This window comes from Phaseolus vulgaris, chromosome 10, assembly GCF_000499845.2.
Source record: "Phaseolus vulgaris cultivar G19833 chromosome 10, P. vulgaris v2.0, whole genome shotgun sequence".
Taxonomy (NCBI): Eukaryota; Viridiplantae; Streptophyta; class Magnoliopsida; order Fabales; family Fabaceae; genus Phaseolus; species Phaseolus vulgaris.
Genome location: NC_023750.2, coordinates 3,328,519 through 3,335,256, shown reverse-complemented (window position 1 = coordinate 3,335,256; position 6,738 = coordinate 3,328,519).

Sequence of the window (6,738 nt, the reverse complement as noted above, 5' to 3'; positions counted from 1 at the left end):
TGGAGTGCTTCTGGCTTGGGCGAGTTTTTTGGTGTTCCAACCTTTCATTTTCATCTTTATTCTCTTTTAGCCCTTTCATCTTCATTTTCTCATAAAATCCTGAAATAAATCGTTCTTATTTATATTATAATCACAAAATATGTAAAAAAAGTTTAAATTCATAAATTAGGGGTTAAACTATAGTTATTTTATCAATAAATATTTATAAGTGTTTGTATTTTAATATGAAATATTACTGAAATATGACAATTATCATTGTCTTCATCAACTTCTTTCCAACTCTCAAGAACAAACTATATAAGTGTATATTTTAACTAATTATATTAGTGTGAAAGACATTGTTAGTTATCACATATTTTGTTGAAGTGATTAGTGTCCATTACAAAAGGAGGTTGATATATAGATTTATTGTGTAAAATGTTATTTATTTATTAGTGTAAGAAAATTTTCATTTGTTTAATTAGAAATGTTTGAGTTGTAATATTTAAAATGTAAATATCTAAAATAAAAGAACTTATTTTATAATTAATTTTCAATGAGTATATATTAAAGTTAATTAATATTAGAATAAGAATGACTATTCTATTGTATAAGAATTGGAGTAGAACTATTTTATATTATATTTAATTAATTTTCAATCGATAAAAAAATAATAGTAAAGGTAAAAAATTCTATCCAATCAATTATAAAATAAAATAAATAAATTATATAGATGTTATTAAAACTTATTCGAGGTAATACATGTTATCACATGAAATGAAAAAATAAAAAAATAAATAAATATATATATATATATATATATAAAATTATGGGACTAAACTAAACTCATGCAAAAATAAAAAAAGAAATTACAAAAAAGACTTAAACAACTACTTTAAAATTTTTAAGCAAAATGAAAAACCAAAATAAAAAGAAAACAACAAATAACCTTTAAGACAACAAAGAACAAAGAGTAATGACAATTACTTTTTCTTAGATGTTTGGAAAGTTTTCTTATTAACTTTTCCTCGAATATTGGAAGGACGTCGTAGTTTCCTAAATGTTTGTACTTGTTCATTCTCTTCACTTAATAATCTATCTTTACCCATTTTTTCAATCAAAATCTCCATAGAAGCATAATTAAAATCTTTAGTCCAAGCAAAAATTCTCAAAATTTCTGGATTGAGATTCCAAGACTCCACAAGAAGAACTCTTCTCATATCTTCAAGAGAATCAAAAGCAAATTCGTAAAATCCTTTTGCTAGAGGAATAGCCTTCCAAGGACCCAACGAATTCCAAACAAAATCCAATTTTTTGGATAACTCTAAATGAGTAAGAGTTTGTCACCTTTAACTCGAACAATCCTACCATGAAGGTGAGTTTTACAATCTTCAAGACCAGCCAAATAATCTTCTTATGAAATTCTAACTGTAACTTCACCATTCTTGATGCACGGAGATGGCAACTGTGAGAGACAAATATTACAAATATTCCCATTCTTGATAGACGGATATGGCAATTGTGAAAGAGGAATGTTACAAATAATACAAATATTCAATGTTTGAGCAAAAGTGTTGTCTTGTGCTTGAATCTCATCAGAAATCTTGTGATTAGAAGAAAAATCTTGATCTACAAGACATCTCCAAGGAATTTGAAATCCAGAATTATCCGTACCCATCCTGCAACACCCCAAACGAACGTTGTAAGAACTGAATTCTAGTCTTCACACGTGAGAATCAACAAAATATAACAAAGCTCCCCCAAACAGGATTGAAAACATAGAGCAACACGTTCTGCAATACGAGTCGCTTGAAAACGCAAGTGTCTCTGCGCACTTCGACAAACCTAGCTGCAGTAAAAAGAATCCACTGCACCCGGAACAGAGCAGCACACCACAATCTGCGCCGCCACGAAACAACCGAAACACCACAGTGCCACCAAAACAGCCAAAATCACCAGATGAACAGTGGAGCGAACACAGCAAGAACCACCAAACAAGATACGATCAGCAGTGAAGAGACGTAACCCTAGCTGTCGCACTCACTCTCCAAAACCCTACCAGAGCATCTATTTATTTATAATGTGTTATTATATTTAAATTTGAGATATTATTTAAAAGATTTATATTTAATGTGAAAGGAATTTGAAAAAAAAAAACTTTATATAAGATAGACACATCGAAATCCTAAATATACTTAATAATTATATAATTATATTATTGTGCGTAGTGTTGTGAAAATTATTCATTCCATTAAGGCACTGAATAAAAAAGTCAGACAATTGGATCCAGTTTATCATAAAATATAATTAAAAATATATATTAGATATTTTAGCATAATTTAATGAATAGAAAAACTTTTAAATGTTTATCATATAAAGAAATAATATATATGTAGTAAAAAAAATTCAAAAACTTTTTATAATAAATAAATCAGTAATATATATATATATATATATATATATATATATATTATGAAATAACAAAATTTAATGTCTTTACTGATGATCATGGAAGCACAAAAGATTTGAACATTCACTCATATAATCCTAATCAAATATTAATGAGATAAATGATTGTTATTATTTAAATCTATTATAATATTATTTTAAAATTAAAAATATTGTTATTATTATTTAAGTTGTTTCTCATTTTCAATAATATTTTTCTAAATATAAAATATATGATTGTTATTATTTAAATATTTTGTGATATTATTTTAACATAAAACATATTATTTTTATTATTTAAATTTTTCGAATCTTCTGTAATATTTTTTTAAATATAAAATATATGATTGTTGTTATTTAAATCTTTGTGATATTATTTTAAACATAAAAAATATTATTTTTATTATTTAAATTTTTTGTTATATTATTCTAAACATAAAAGATGTGGTTGTTATTATTTAAATTTGTTATGATATTATTCTGAAGATAAAAGATATGATTGTTATTATTTAAATGTATTGTGATATTATTCTGATGAAAAAAGACGAATGAGGAGATCAGTCAAAACTCTATAAATAGAGGATGACCTCCAAGATTAAGATAAGTATTATTCTATACAATATATAGTGTAAAGATATATTTTATGCTCTTACCCATGATCGTTGGAGTATTAAGAAGGTGGAGTTCCTTTCATCTCATTGTGACTTTCACATATCCAAAAAAGTTTTCAATTATGACAAAATTTCGAACACCATTTGATAAAGGAAGTTATGCCTTAACATGACAATCCCTCTCTATGTCCAAAGACTCGGCTTGATCAAGGGATTTTTTTCTTACCATGGCAATCCCTCATGATGCCTTAAGGCTCGGCGATCAAGGACGCATTGTCGATCACCGACCGGATGAATTGGTTATATTAAATAGAAAATAAAGAGATACACGATAAATCAAGTAATATCCTATAAATTTGGTAACCATGTGATAAATCAAGTAATACTTTTTTATTAAAGATATGTATCACATACTATGCATAAACAAAATAGTCCACTATTAACACTATAAATAAGCATTGCTACACAAGGGTAAAATATGTTTTTATTAGTTTTGCATCATATACTCTCAATCGACCGAGTCTTAGAAAGCGAATACGAGAAGGAAGAGCGACTGAGGTATCAAAAACAATTATTAGAACCAGTTCCATGTACTATACCTTATCCGTCTATACAAGTGCAGTTCTCACACTTCCTCTTCTTAACAAAGAAATATTTTGAATGGTAAGACCCTGTGGAAAAACAAAAGACATCAAAGTATAAATTTGCATTAATAGATTCTGGTAAGACCCTGTGTTTACAGTAGAGCAAACAAACTTGATACAAATTTAGTGTTGACTCTTCGATTGTAACACGATGCAAAAGAATTTTAAAACACCCCACAAGATTCATGTTAAACTTTTCTATAAGAGTTTATCCAAACAGTTTGAACAGCTCAATGACTAACAGTCATCTTGATTATTCAAAAGATAAAAAAGAAAATTTAGAAGAATCAAAGAAAAACTATTCCGATTTTGAACAGAACCACTGGAGGAGATGTACTATTCCGATCAAGTTTCGCAGATTGACTCACGTTTTCACCATTTTAAGATGAATAAACCTCATCACTGTTCATCGTTTACTATTTTCTGTTCGTCGAAAATCGCAAAATGCTTCTCCAAGATCGCACTGCTTAAATGTTCTCCAATCGAAGGAATTTAATAAAGCTCACAAAAAGTGAAGAAGATTTGATGAATGAAGCACAAAATCGGATGAAAATGCACAACAATTTAAGCAATTCTGAAATACGTTTCAAATTACTATTTGCGTCTCAAGATTTACTGTTGGCACCAAAGATCCAATGAAAAAAACACAAAAGTTTCGTTTAATATTCTCACCTATGGATTCTTTTTTTTCACCATGAAAAATTTTCAGAAAACTTTCGAAAATGAATTTTGGATAAGATGATACTTTAAAAAAATTGCTAAGGATCTAGTAGCAATTTAAGAACTCAAAAATGAAAATTAAAAGCACTCAAGAGCTCTAATCTATGAAGAATTTGAAAAACAAAATATTTATAATTATAAGATCAAAATGACTCAATTGTTTTGTTAGTTTGTTGATGTTTTAGAATCAACCGGTTAAAAAAAACCTCCGTTATTTTGATGAGTTTCAAAATAAACTTTTGAAATATAATGAAGGTTAAAAAAACATTCGTTATTTTGCTAAGGTTCTACAATAAACCTTTGAAACTTAACTAAGGTTAAAAAATCTCATTTATTTTGCTGAGGTTTTAGAATAAACATTTGGAACTTAACGAAGGTTAAAATAAAATAGCCTTTGTTATTTTGTTGAGGTTTTAGAATAAATCTTTGAAACTTAACGAAGGTTTAAAAAAACCTCCGTTCTTTTGCTGAGATTTTAAAATAAACCTTTAACGAAGGTTAAAAAAACCTTTACTATTTTTCTAAGATTTTGGAATAAACCTTTGGAACTTAACGAAGGTTAAAAAAAACTTCATTTATTTTGCAGAGGTTTTAGAATAAACATTTGAAATTTAACAAAGGTTAAAATTTTTTACGTTATTTTGCTGAGATTTTAAAATAAACCTTTGAAATTTAACTTAGGTTAAAAAAACTCTGTTATTTTGCTGAGGTTTTGGAATAATCTTTTGGAGCTTAACAAATGTTAAAAAAAAATCCGTTAATTGAATTAATTCCTAGGGTTATTAAAACTCTTTTTTCTTGTAGTTTGATAGGGATATTAAATATTTATATAAGATTAAAACAAAATATTTAAAAGAAAATAAACATTTTTATCCTCCAACTTCTCACTAATGGGTGAGCTAGCTATTTTTAAAACTTTTAATATAAATGTAACTTTAAATATCAACATAAAGCCATCATTTCTCAAGCATTTTCACACAACCATCAAATGTCTATCATAATTCATAATTCATCTTTCTCATGTCAGACTTCTACTGACTCACAACACATAGACACTTGACTCTACTTCTGGAAGACTTGTGTACCTCATTTGACTTTCACCAACTGAATAACTTTGTCTATGTGATTCCATTATATCAGTTGATTCAGGATCATCTCATTCACAGGATACTCACAAATCAATACACCCTAATAGCAAATCTCGTATGTTCTTTCCTGAAAATACTATGTCTTGATCATACTTTCACATCATTATGTACTTTGTGTAACACATTAATACACTATTCAATCACATCACATATGAACTTTAAAAAAAATCCAAATATATCACAAAAATTCACTTAAAATCATAAGTAATTAATTTTAATCATATTTTAAATAAAATTTAAAATTTTCACTTAAAAAACAGTAAACAATATTAAACTAGGCTCTCAAAAGCAAAAATAAAAATTAACTTTTTTTTTACTGGATTGAGTGAGAATTTGCTCGCTTGAACGAGATAGGTATCGCCCAAGTGAAAATCTTCTTGCTTGAGCGAGATTGAACCCAAGAGCACCCAAAAATTCATCCCCATTTTCGCTTGAGCGAGAATCTTCTTGCCTAAGCGAAATATGCATAAAACAATTTGTAAAATCTAATTTATTTCACATTTTCACCCAAAAAATTCCATTCAAATTATGTTATCAAATATACCAAACTAAAGTAACAAATTTCGTGCTAGAGTTGGATAATTACTCTAATATAGCTTCTTTATAAATCTATAATGCCATATATCCAATATCTATAAATCAAAAACAAACAATCAATACACATCAAACATTTTCCTTTAAGTGCTTCATCAAACTATTCAAATACATTCATTTACTTATTCAAATCAAAACCAATATAGTTCTACAACATCTGCCATATTTACATTTTCACATTCTAATCTCAATCAAATTCTAATATACAAAAAAACAAGCAATCTTGCAAGAAAAAATGGAATTGGTGACCACATCACCTCCACCTATTGAAAAGAATAAAACTAACTCCCCTTACCTGAACTTGATCAGATGCTCACTGAGAACTCAAAATCCTAAATTTGTCCAAGGGTAGCTTAACTTGCACACAAAGTCTTGATAAAAAATCTAACTATAAATAGACCTTGAATTAACAAAGACTAATTCTGAAGATAAAAACATCACGTGCAAGCCTAAACTAAAGGCAAACCTAGCTAAATCAAAACTAACTCAAAGGAAAATGAGTCAAAAGGAACTTAGATATTTTGATCCAACAGTCTTGTAGAGTTCGCTGGTAGAAGTCAAGTGGCGGACTCTAATCTTCTAGAGAGATGGTGA